Below are 12,550 nucleotides of genomic sequence, written 5' to 3' on the forward strand. Positions count from 1 at the left end.
CTGAATTTTTGTTTAGTTATATGCATTGCTAAGGGCTTCATTTGGACATCTTTTCTCAGTATGTATATATATATTTTTTTTGCATCCTCAGATTCCAGATTTTCAAATAGCTGTATCTCAGCCAAATATTGTCCTATCATAACAAACCATAAATCAATGGCAAGCCTGTTTATTCAGCTTTCAGATTATGCATAAATCTCAATTTCAGAGGACTGACCCTTATGACTGGTTAGTCCAGTGTCAAGGATTGTAGTAGTACACATCATGAAAAGACATGGTGTTGTCATTGTACATGTCTACAACAACATAGTATCACCATGGGTACCATGGCAAAAAACATAGTACTACCATGGTAGCTACTTTTAAGTCCCAGACTAGAGCTTTGAAAGTAGTCAGTGTTGTGGAAGAGAAGCTCATTTTTTTACTAATCTACACTAGATTAAAAGCACGTTTAGATCGAGCTCTCTCCTCCATCAGGTCCTCACTTGTTTTGTGGTTTAAAGCTCTCTCAGCGCGGGGATGGGGAGGAGACACACATACACACACACACACACACTCAGTAGCTCCGTTCCTCCGTTCGCGAGTAACCGTGAAGGAGGAGGCGAGCGCGATCAGACCTCCAGGTGTGTGTAGATGCGCGCGCGCGCGTGTGTGTGTGTGTGTGTTCCAGTCACACCTGGTTGCATCATGTGATCAGATACCTGGGCGTGGAGCGAGCGTTCAGTGTGTTATTCGTTAACGGGAATCCCGGAACCGCAGATCTCTGTCTCTACACGCGTGAGTGACATGTGAACTTTCCGTGCACCGGGAATCTATTCCTCTCAGTCTGAAGGGAATCCGTGGTCTGGACGCTGCAACTACTGCCAAGGTGAGAATCATTCTGTGTGTGTTTGACGTGGAATATTGTGCAATGTACCTAAAGACCATAAAGCAGTTCGCGGTTGTTTTCGGTTTCAGACACGGGACGCGTGTCCCGGACGCATGTTGCATGTGAGATAATATATTGATAATGTCGGTAGCCGTTTTAACATTCATTTCTTGAAACTAGAGTGTATTTATTTATGTCCTTATTACTTTCATGTAATGTTTTTCGATATGATTAGTAAGTATTCAACAGACTATAGTAGCCTATACAGTGTACGAACTAGTGTGTGACTTTTAGGTGGGTCTACCGTTTTCGGGATGCAATCGGTTGAGGTTCGCTCGTCTCGCGCTGTAACGCTGATGTCTTGAGGCGCCCCTAGCGCTAACCGTCAGCTATCTTCAAGACGTTTTGTGTTCGTTTGTAAATCTATTTAAGTGATTAGTAGCGATTACTTTGTCGGTTTACTGTCCGATAATGATAACGAAAAGTGCTCGAGCGGCGTAGCCTTTTGTTGCTATAGCAATGCTTCCGTTTAGAACCCTAACTTGTAGCTATTCTTTCTTTTGTGGTACAGAAGTGTTATTCAAACTTATTATACTATATATATATATTATATTATTCTCTCTCTCTCTCTCTCTCTCTCTCTCTCTCTCTCTCTCTCTCTCTCTCTCTCTCTCTATATATATATATATATATAACCAAACCCTCATTAATCTAACCCTGCTATTTTGTATTCCTTGGAAACGGTAGCAACAATTACTAATACTTTGCTACTAGTCACTTTCCCAGCAGTGGTGAGTAACTTCCATTATTGCTGCCAACAATTTATTTTTATTTTGTTATTAGTAACAGTTTAAATTTTAGTCAGAATATTAATAAAGCTGCCAGATTTTTGTGTGTTCTTATTAACCATGACCAAAGTTACTTCCAAAACAGTCTAATTAGCTAGTCCCCCCCCCCCCCCAAATATTCATAGTGAAATGGAGTCAAATATTATTCCAAATATCAATTCTAATATTTTATGCATGTATCATTTGCCATTTAATTTAATTATTTATGTTGTAACCCCTATGTGTCCACTACTAGTTATGACCACTGATCCATATCTCTATTATAGATCAGTGGTTATGACCTTGATTTGTCTTAATGGACATGATGGATTTTTAATGGGTTGGATCTGGCTAATAGTGTTTCTTATCTTTGCTTTGCTCTTCCACAGTGTCCACAGTTTTGTGATTCACAACCACTAGTTGTCTGTTCTGTCTGTACGAGGTTAAACTGTGCTTGTCGAACATCAGAGGACTCAGTTTTCAGTGCTTTTCCCACAGTATTCACTTGCATTGCATGCGCTCTCGAGTACAGAGTACAACCGGTCCGGATGAGCTCTTTAACTGTGGAAATGGCACACTGGCTCCTTTCAGCCGGAGCTCTGAAGTTGTGCGTCTATCACATTGTACCGCCGTGTTGTGCCTCTAAATTGTGTCTTTATTGGGCTCTATCCTGTATTTCTATGCAGTGAAAGGGAGGAGACATCCCAGGGGATTATCCTCATTAAATGCTTGAAACAAATGTGCCAGATTAGCTGGGTTCATTCTCCATGTGGGGGCAATGGAGGGTGTGGTGTGGTGTGGTGAAAAGAACAACCCCAACAGCGGAAGGCAGCATCTTCATAAATGCACACCATCTGCGTGCACACACACACATCACATAGCCGGCGTGAAATCAGGTCCTGCTCCTTCCTACAGCTCTCTGGCTTATCTGCCGTCCTGCGAGCATTTAGAATAGAGCGACTGTCCCTTATCTGAGCCGCGAAACGAGTGATGAATGTCCTCTCCGCACGGAGCTGAATGATTTCATTCACCTTCCGAATGTCCCTGTGTTTTACGCTCAGAAATCATCAATTACCCACAATCACCTGCAGGGCTGTCAGCGATTGCACTTGGCTTATCAAGTTAAATAAAGAAGTAGCATTTGTCTGATGTTAGCCTGGAGGAAAGCAGGATGGTGATGTTTAATGTCGTACATTCACCTTTTTCTCTTTGGCGGCACCCATGATTTCGTCTTTTCAGAAGGACCTGGTGTTCCATCAACAACTAATTATTAAGAATAGTTTGCCAAAGAAGAAATGGCACCGTTCTGCCTTTTTTCCCCTGTGGTTTGGCCGATTACAGGCTTTTAAGCATGTGCTCATGTTGCCAGCTTGAGTCGGAGCGTCTTTGATTGGTCATTTTTTGTTGCCTTCAACATGTCAGGCTGCTCTGCACTTAGAGTAATGCATGTTGAGACCGGAGATTCTTGGGAAAGTTGGATGCTTTTTTCTCGTACTTGATTTTTTTGATTTGTTGAAATTTAATCAAACCATTAAAGTGGAAACTTACAGTGGAAAACATGGAATTTGTGAAGAAATAAAAATGATTTTATAAAGCTCTATTTCTATTAAGTAGGTTTGATTTGGAATGCACAATATATCGTTACCATATCGGTTATCGGCTGATATTGTTTTTTATTATATTATATATTTAATTGGAGTGTCTATTTACACTTGCTTTGTTGGCTGAAGCTATTTACACTAACTCCGCCCACCAGTGTGTGATTCTGATAGTCAAGACTGCAAAATGTCAGCTGCAGTGGCGCAGATGGTAAAACATGGGATGTGCTCATTTAGGGCTGGGCGATATACAAAAAAAAAATGATATCTCGATATTGTCAAAATTTTTACGATATTCGATATATATCTCGATATGTTTGCATTTAAATAATAAAAAATAAAACATGATTTTCTTTTGCCCATTAAAAAAAAAAAAAAAACATTTAGATTAAACAGCTAATTTAAGCAGTTAAAAAATCTAGACCAAGAGATCACTTACTGCTTTTTATTAATGAATACATGTAGGCCTATATGTAACTGAAGCAGTGCAAATTAAGTAACAGTTACAGAAAGTGCATTCTGTCAACTTTTTAGTGCATGCAATTCACAATTTAAACTATGCAACTGGGATAAGTATTTTATTTAAATTTTTTTAACAAGTTTTTAAGCTAAGAACACAAGTCTGTCAACTGTCTGTGGTTTTAAGAGAAGCTCTGTGGCATGAAACTGTTCCTACTGACACTAAAAACCCTCTTAGATGGGGAGCTAGTTGCTGAAGCACATAGCTATTTCTTATATATAAATATATATAAATGAATACCAAAGACTTTTGCATTCTCTCTGTCTATATTATGGAAACTGGTAAACATATCAGTGAAATTCCCCAATAGTAATTCCAAATGGCCATAGCCTATGTTTCTCTATTCAAACATCAGCGGTCGAGTAAGTGCATTTATTTTGCGATCACAAATGCAAACAATACAGTTGAGATCTCACGACAGAACACAGACCGGCTGAACGACGCTTTAATTAGATCGCTCAATTCCAGTTTGTTAGTGTTTTCAGATTATCGTCAGCGGCTCTTCCGCAATGAGGAGTGAGCACGTGCGCATGGTTGCCAGATTGTTTAAAATAAGCAAACACCGGGAAGAAAATGTATCCTTGTAACAGTGGAGCTCTGATTCGGAGATTTAAACTCTTGTTATCTGGCAACCGCTATCATTACAGCTCTCGTAGTAGAGGGGCGTAGAGCAGTCAGCAGTTACAGGCTCCTTTTTTGGACACTCGGCGCGTTCTTTTGGGAAAGTATGCTTGAATTTGAAATATTCGATATTCCCGATATATTCAAATTGTACATCGTCGTCAAAATTATTCCGATAGTATCGCTAATATTCGATATATCGCCCAGCCCTATGCTCATTTTGATGCGATCACCCTGGGTTCGAATCTGCCTTTTGGCTAACTTTTTTTCTCCCTTTTCAAGTTTCACATAACATCAGAAAAGCATTTATTTTCAATGAAAATGAAGAATATAATCAAAAAGGTGAAAAGAAAGTATCGGTTAGGTTAGGTGTAGGGGCTTTATTGTCCCAATAAGGTGGCATCCATTTATTGATTTGAATTCAAATTTACACAAGTTTACATTGCATACTTTGTTTTATAATGTACTACAATAACGAGGTGCAGATAATTGCTACTATTTGCAATAAATAGTAAAATTTAAACCGTGAAAATAGAAGCTATAGCTATTTGCACTTAGTGTAAAAGCCATTTATGTGTAATTTATTTTTTATTTTATTTTTTTAAGTAGAATAGATTTATAACATGAAAATAATTATAGGCTTATCAGTACCAACTATAATTTTAATTTTAAATTAATTTAAAATTTTCCTTTTATACTCTCATTTGCTTGTTGTCTTTAAGTTTGTGAGTCAGTCCTATAAGGCCTCTTCTTCAGGTTTAATCTGGCTATTATCCCATCTTGGTGATGTGTGAAGTCAAGACAGTAGTTTTAAGTCCCCTGATTCCCCTAAGGCCCGAGTTACATCACATTACAACAGCATTATGGGAAATGATGGGCATAAGGTGAGATCGCATTCATTCTCACACTTGCTAATCAACAGCTGGCCGCAGATCTGTACCGCCCGGGGGTCTTTATGAAGCATACAGCCGTATCATCACTCCAGCACCATATACATACATACACTCCTCTGTACGCTGACTAAATAAAAAAGAAAGTTACATCATCTTTACCACACTTGTTCTTTCATTTCCTCCATCTTTTCCCTCTCTTTTCAAACCATCTGCTGATGGGCACAAAACCATTTCCTCAGCTTCGTTCTGGTCACGCAGATGGATTCCGGGCAAAAAAAAAAACAGTGTTCTAGGGAAAATATGACACTGGAATGTGTGGGAGGGACTTTTGCAGATGCACACAAAAAACCTTCGCCTGCAGGAGAACAAGATCTCCGGCTTTTGCTTCAAAGAGTCTGGTTTCAAGCATAACATGCTATCAGTGCAGGCCGAGACTGTGGCGTAACATTACAGCCATGTGTGAGAAAGCCAGCACTCTTCCCCTCAAGACACAGCGATGCATCCCTGTCAAACCCACAGAAACGCTCTACTGTACGGAGAGAGACTTGGCCTGAGCCCAGGCGGGCACTCCCTCTGGAGGAAATGGGGCAAGTGGGGATTAAACCCGGTTTTTGAATAAAAGGGAGAGCCTCCATTGACAGCCTTAATTAGTCTAAGACTTGCCTCATTCTGGGAAACTGCCAGGTCCTTGACTATTAAAGTGGAAAATCCAGTCGGCTTCCACTTAAACAGCACCAATTTCAACACACCCTTTTGTTAGATTAGACCGAAAGTTTTCAGGTATGAGCTGTTACTGTGTTGGAAACTCTGGTAGAGTGGCTTAATTCAAGAGAACAAAACTTTAAAAGAGATTTTTTAGTTTTTGCCTATTAGGGTTGCAAGATAAATCGCATGCATTTATCATGCGCATCTTGTCAGTAAAGCCAGTTCTGTGATTAGTAGTAAATCTGCAGCACGTGCTTTCAGATGGAGCAGCATTTACTACACAGAGCTGTAGTACACTGACAAGCTATTTATGTTTTCATTATTGCATGCGTTACATCGCTGATAATGAACGTGATATTGTGTTGTGTAGTTAATGCTGCTCCATCTGAAAGCATGTGCTGGAGATTTACTACTAATCACAGAACTGGCTTTACTGACAAGATGCGCATGATAAATGCATGCGATTTATTGTGCGGCCCTATTGCCTATTATCGGCACCTGCAGAACTGAGCAAAAAGCACTGTAGTTTTTCACAGACTTTGACACCCGTCATTCATAAAGTTCACAAAATTCAAAGAAATGCACATATCGGCACCATTTCGATTTTAGACTGATTATTAAACTTTTTCAATGTCATTTTATAATTTTTTTTATTTATATAATTTTTTTACTTTCTGCTATCTATAAGAGTTTAGGTCTCAGCTTTAATTAATTAATTTTTTTTTTTTTAATAGTATCAAAATGTATCATCAATACTTTTATAATTCTGCTACTATTAGTAATAATAATAATAATAATAATACAAAATTTTATTCATTAATATTTATACTAATATTTCTTTATAATTTCTATAGGAGTTTTCTAAAATAACTTATGTTGTGATGCCTACTTTCACAAGCAATTTATTTTAGTTTATTTATTTTTTTAATTTATTACTTCTGATATTTCTATGACAAATTTGAATGATTTGTTGTGATGCCTAAATTTACATGTAACCTAAATGATTAGTTTCAGCTTTATTTATTTATTTATTTATTTTGCACATTAATTAGTTATCAGCTATAATGTCAAGAAAATTGTATTTGAAATTTTCAAACATTTCCGCACTTCTAATCCATAATTTGCCTTCAAAAATGAAAACTGCACCAAAATGTATCCCCAGATTGTGTCTGGGCCTGCCTGTTATCAGAAGAGAAATCAGACTTGTCGGACTGTTTTGATGTTATATTAAGGCTGCCAAAATGTTTCCAGCGCAGTTTAACTAACGAAGGGTTGGGTTATTATATCATAAGCTCAGGTGAACTGAAGCGTGCTTTATTTATCTTTGCACGCAGAGAGATTTTCCGCTTGAACCCGCCTCAGTCAAACGGATGAGTGCAAAATGATAGATCCGGGTGATGCGTGTGACATCGCTGTTCCCTTCACCTTTGTCCCCCCCCCCCCCAGATGTTCACTGGGGTACTGAAGGGTGTAATTCATTTCTACAGATCTGAGTAATGTCTCGTTCAATCTTCAAACAGAGTGCTCGCCTCACACAGAGACTGCTTTTAATTACTGACACTACGCTTCTCATAATGTGGGGTTCTGTGTGACGGTGTTTCGGGTGATGTTTGTGGGGTTTCTTAGTATGTTGAGGAGTAAATTCTCCAGGCTGTTAATTAAGGAATAGACGAGTCCCAGAGGAGCCAAAAACGCACGAGTGAAGGGTCAGATACTTGCCAAACAGCTGGAAACCAAGGTCACAGCAACCTGAGTGAAAAAGACTGAAAGAAGGAGGGGCAAACTGGCAAGATGTCTGTGAGGAGTTGAGTTGGTTGCCAAAGGAGGAGGTGGTATTTTATTTGAGACATTAATCCGAGTCTTTACGGTAGCTTTCCTTGGACTCAAGTGTGAAAGACACTCAAAGAAAAGCAGAACTGGTTCACACAGTATTTTCAGCTTGTCTTAAAAGCGTGCTGTTGTATTATGGGAATGCCGTTGTTTTTCCTTCCCTGTTAAAAAGATCAGCTTAGGCCAGCATGAAATTCCTTAAATGCCCTTTTTTAATATATGGTTTTTATGTTATTATGAACCGTATGAGCCTAAATTATTAATAAGACATAGAATGAATAGGAAAGTTGCTTTTTTTGTAAACGATTTACAGAATTGAGTTACCAAACCCAAACAACAAACTTTGGGCAGAATACTGTGCTATTAGAAAATATTGGATATGGATATATTTTTTTTTTTGGCCATTAATTTTTTATAATGCAGTGAGATTTTTGTTTGCAGAAGGGGTCTGACACAGAGATCTGATCTGATCATCATCAGTCTGTGATGAGCTTGTGAGGTAGTGACCTTTGTATGCGATACTACCAGGCGGGAAGGAAGCCGACCGGAAGTTGAAGTCGGCCGCCATCTTGTAGCAGAACTTCACTTGCGTTAGCATCCCATTGACTCCCATTCATTTTGGTGTTGCTTTGACAGCGAATAACTTTACATCTGAGGCGTTTAAAGACTCCATTTGTCCATTATTTATTTCTAAAGATACACGACAATGTATAAAGGGCTCCATTACCTTCTATGTTACATTATGGCCCCGTAGAAACAGTTTTTGTAAAAATAGGCTAACGATTCCGTCATAACCACTCGACTCTCTGTCGCACAGTAGAGAAATTACCGTACAGACAGGAGGAGAAGCTCGCAGGCAATCGGGGAGACGTCAAGAGAGAAGCCCATAGATACAAGCCCTGGCGTTACATTTTAAAATACTATACAAAATAATTAATCAGAATACTTACTCCTGCTCACTCACGCCAAAGAACTCCCCGCTCAAGCTCGCCGTCTCTGCAAGATTAACGATGGCAGTTTGCACGCACAGCTACTAGAAGATTTACATCTGTCAGACAGGTTGCTGACGTCATCAAGCTTAGTTTGAGTCTGCGCGTCGGAAACTGAAGTGCTAAAGTGCTGTCTATGGATACTACTGATGGTGCTGGTGCCTGTAGTGCGTGCAGGGAGCCAGACGTGTGTTTGGAGGTGACCCTGACGGCTTCAGCAGCAGGCCGCGGGCTTGTGGAGGTGGAGGGGAAGACTTGTGCTGCTCTGGGACTCTCTGCGGAAACATTCCTGAGCTGATTCCCGGCCAGGAATTCCAGTTATGTGCATGAAACCAGACAGACAGAGAGGTGGCCGCTTCGAGACGACGAGGCCTTTGATTTGTGTGTTTGTTGTTTTGCTTCCTGACCTTTGCAACGGCAAATCTGAGTGACTCTTTTCTTTACTTCCTTTGCTTTTTCATATATATATATATATATATATATATATATATATATATATATATATATATATATATATATATATATATATATATATATATATATATATAATTTAGTATCCAAACTCAAAATATGTAATTTCCTAAAATATATATTTAAAATGCATATTTTACAGTTCACTGCTATGCAGATTGATCATAGACCAAGCTAAAAGGCTTCTTACCTGTGGCAATACTTCACAAAACTTATCATCAACCACAGTTTATCAAGGTTCGAATGCTAAATGTTTCAATTTTACATCTTTTCAGTCACATTTAATTTATTCAATATTTCGGACCTTTAAACCAGGTGAGGGGTGTAAATCTAGCTTCACCAAATTATGCTGAAAGATTTACACCCAAGTACACATTTGTCTACCATTGGTCATCCAAGCAGATAGCCCCACCTTCAACTATCACCACTGGTTGAGCTATTCTGATTGAGATGCTCAAACCAATAGACTTTTGTCTTATAATAATTTCGGCATATTAAACTGGGAGAAAAGAGAGCATTTTAACATCTAAAAAAATTACACTAGCTTTAAATGAAAGAGAAGGATGTAAATGAGTCAAAAGCACTTCCTTCTGGCCGTTTTGTGCTTTTTTCATATCCCTTGCCTAATTTTCTTGTTCCTCACATCCCCACGGTTTCACTTCCCTTCTGTTCTTCAGTCTTTTGTGATGCTCTCTGTTTGTATTTTTCTCCCCCTCCTTTATCTGATTGTCTCGGTGCCTCAGGCTCAGGATCCGTCCTCGGATCCGTGGCTCCGCTGATGGTGTCGTTACAATTGTGTGTCTTCGGTGTGTCTCCAGCCGTCCGGGTGCGTGTAGACTGATCCAATCGGACACGCACCCCACTCCATCTGACTCATCTGGGTCGAGACTCAGCCATGTTGACCCATGGCTCGTCATATAAACACACATTTCTCATGACTGTCCCACTGTTTACACCTGTTTACCAAACATGCGACAGCTACAGGTAAATACTTTCAAATTTACCATGGTACAATTTGTGTACCTTAGTATTTGGCCTATTTTTTTGGGGGTAGCACTACCATAGTATTTTGAGCAAGTAACATTGTTATCCTGAAAATTAGCATAATACATGTCAAAAAAAGGGGGAAAAAAAGACGTGTATTACCAAGGTACTGTTTTGTTGTTTTGAGTGTTGTAAGGGATGGCAAAAATAGAACAGTGGTACCTTTTGTACACTTTGCCATTAGCAAATGCCATTGTACATGCATTTTACTACCATGGTATATTTCAAAGTACAATATTTCCATCTATTAAATATTTTCCTGAGGAATGTTAAAACATTACCTTGGTATATGTCTAACAACATGGTTTTACCATGGTACGTGTCCAAATTAACACGATGATAGTACCCTGTTACCTTTTGGCAAAAACAATTTTACATGAATTTCAGTAAGGCTATAGTAGTTTATTGGAAGTATTAATGTATATTGAATTAAATGTGCATAAATGTGCAATGTACCAAAAGGAGTAGTTTTGTATCTGAGCTAAAAAAAAAAAAGTGGTAATACCATGGTACTTTTTGGTAAATACCATGGTATATTTCAATGTACCATATAGTTCTACCATCATCCTATTATTGTATGACCACAGTGGGTTTTTGACATGGCACATGCATGGATTTACCATGGTATGTGTCCCAAAAAAAACATAGTAAGACTACTTATGGTAGGGTACATTTTTTTAAATGGAAAGAGTGTATTGAATGATACATGCTAATATCAATATACATTATACTATGCTTTTAGCTTTTTACATACCCAAAAACTATGGTCATACCACAGTACTGTTTTGTAAAACTATGCTGAATACACAAGTGTTGCTCTGTTTCACTATGATGTGTGAGATTTATTCTTTTGTGTATTTCACATCCTAGATCTTTGCTAATGTTATAGAATCCATTGCCTTTAGTCGGCATCCCAGAAAACCAAGGTAGTGTTCAACAAAGCTTTAGTCTCTGTGGACTAGTTTTCTGACTTTAAACTTAAACAAATGGTTGCCTTTAAGCAAATGACATCACAGTCTGTGCCACAGACCCCATAAACATGTCTAAACACATGCTAACAACCGCTCACAGATGCTAAAAACACTCTACCCTGCATTTGACTCAACACCACACAGTTATACATACAATAACCCACTTCTCAAACCCATGCACAGACAGTTCCACTGTCATTGTTAAGGTGTTAGCATGTGTTTGAGGTTGGCATCATTTTAATCTGACGCTGTTCAGAACTTTTAATTATTGTGATTTAGATTTAGAAGGGCTGTGGTGGGTTCAGGAAGCATTACGACTGTGCTCTTGGCTCCTGAATGCAGCTATCATATGCTGTTGGCACTAAGCTAACGCATGGTTAAATGGGAAATAAGCATTTTGCTTTTTCCAGATGCTCTCTCAGGAAATGCGGACGGGCTCCTCTGCACAAGATTAGCTTGTTTGTCTGCTAATCTGCTAAATCTGACTTGTCGTGTTTGGGCCTACCAGCATTTCAAAACTAGTTTATTTTTAGACTTTGATGCTGATCATATTGAGTTTAATGATTGCATCTGTTGGGATATTTAGGGAACATCCTCCTCCTTTGTTTCTCCTTTTTACAGGCGGTTTTTGGGTGGATCATTTACTTTTCCAACTGTTGTGAAGTTGATCCTTCCACCTCGTTTAGTGACGAATGCTGTTTATATAATGCAGTAATAAAAACAGCCTGCTATTCATCATGTACTTTCACTGCCTTAATTTGCATAACCTCTAAAAATCACAATTCAGTCCTTAATGTGACTGTTATGAAAGTATGCAAAACATTGACGGCTCATGTCAGCTTTTTGTTAATGATTCTGTGACCTTCCTATGGAAAGTAAAGTCTGAAAACTTATCGAACGCTGCTGGTGAACACAAGTCAGAAGCTTCACCTGAAGTTCCTTGGTTTTCCTGCAGAGATGCTTTTATTGGTCTGGGGGTGGATGATACTTCACCATAATCCACAATATATTGTCTCTCCTCTCAGACATGCTCAGGGTTTTAGTGTGAGAAATTTGAATCTGAGGTGATTATGGGTTTTTCTCAGAGTTGAGATATTCTTCACTGCTGTTCTTGGAATTCAGGTTGTCTGACAAGATAAAAAAAAAACTTTTTATGATTTGAAATATGTGTTAGATGCTTCTGTGGATTTTACAAAATGTGTGTTATGAGTAT

The 12,550-nt window shown here is 38.7% G+C and overlaps 1 protein-coding gene across 2 annotated transcripts in view; it reads left to right on the forward strand.

Annotated features, from left to right (window-relative positions):
- Window positions 1-542: 542 nt before the first annotated feature.
- plxnb2b (plexin b2b) overlaps window positions 543-12,550 on the forward strand; it is a 161,379-nt gene continuing 149,371 nt past the window's right edge. For both annotated transcript variants that reach the window (XM_059536883.1, XM_059536884.1), the window contains exon 1: window positions 543-868. The gene's annotated coding sequence lies outside the window, so the exon portion shown is untranslated. The remainder of the gene's footprint in view (window positions 869-12,550) is intronic.

Source organism: Carassius carassius, chromosome 43 (assembly GCF_963082965.1).
Source record: "Carassius carassius chromosome 43, fCarCar2.1, whole genome shotgun sequence".
Taxonomy (NCBI): Eukaryota; Metazoa; Chordata; class Actinopteri; order Cypriniformes; family Cyprinidae; genus Carassius; species Carassius carassius.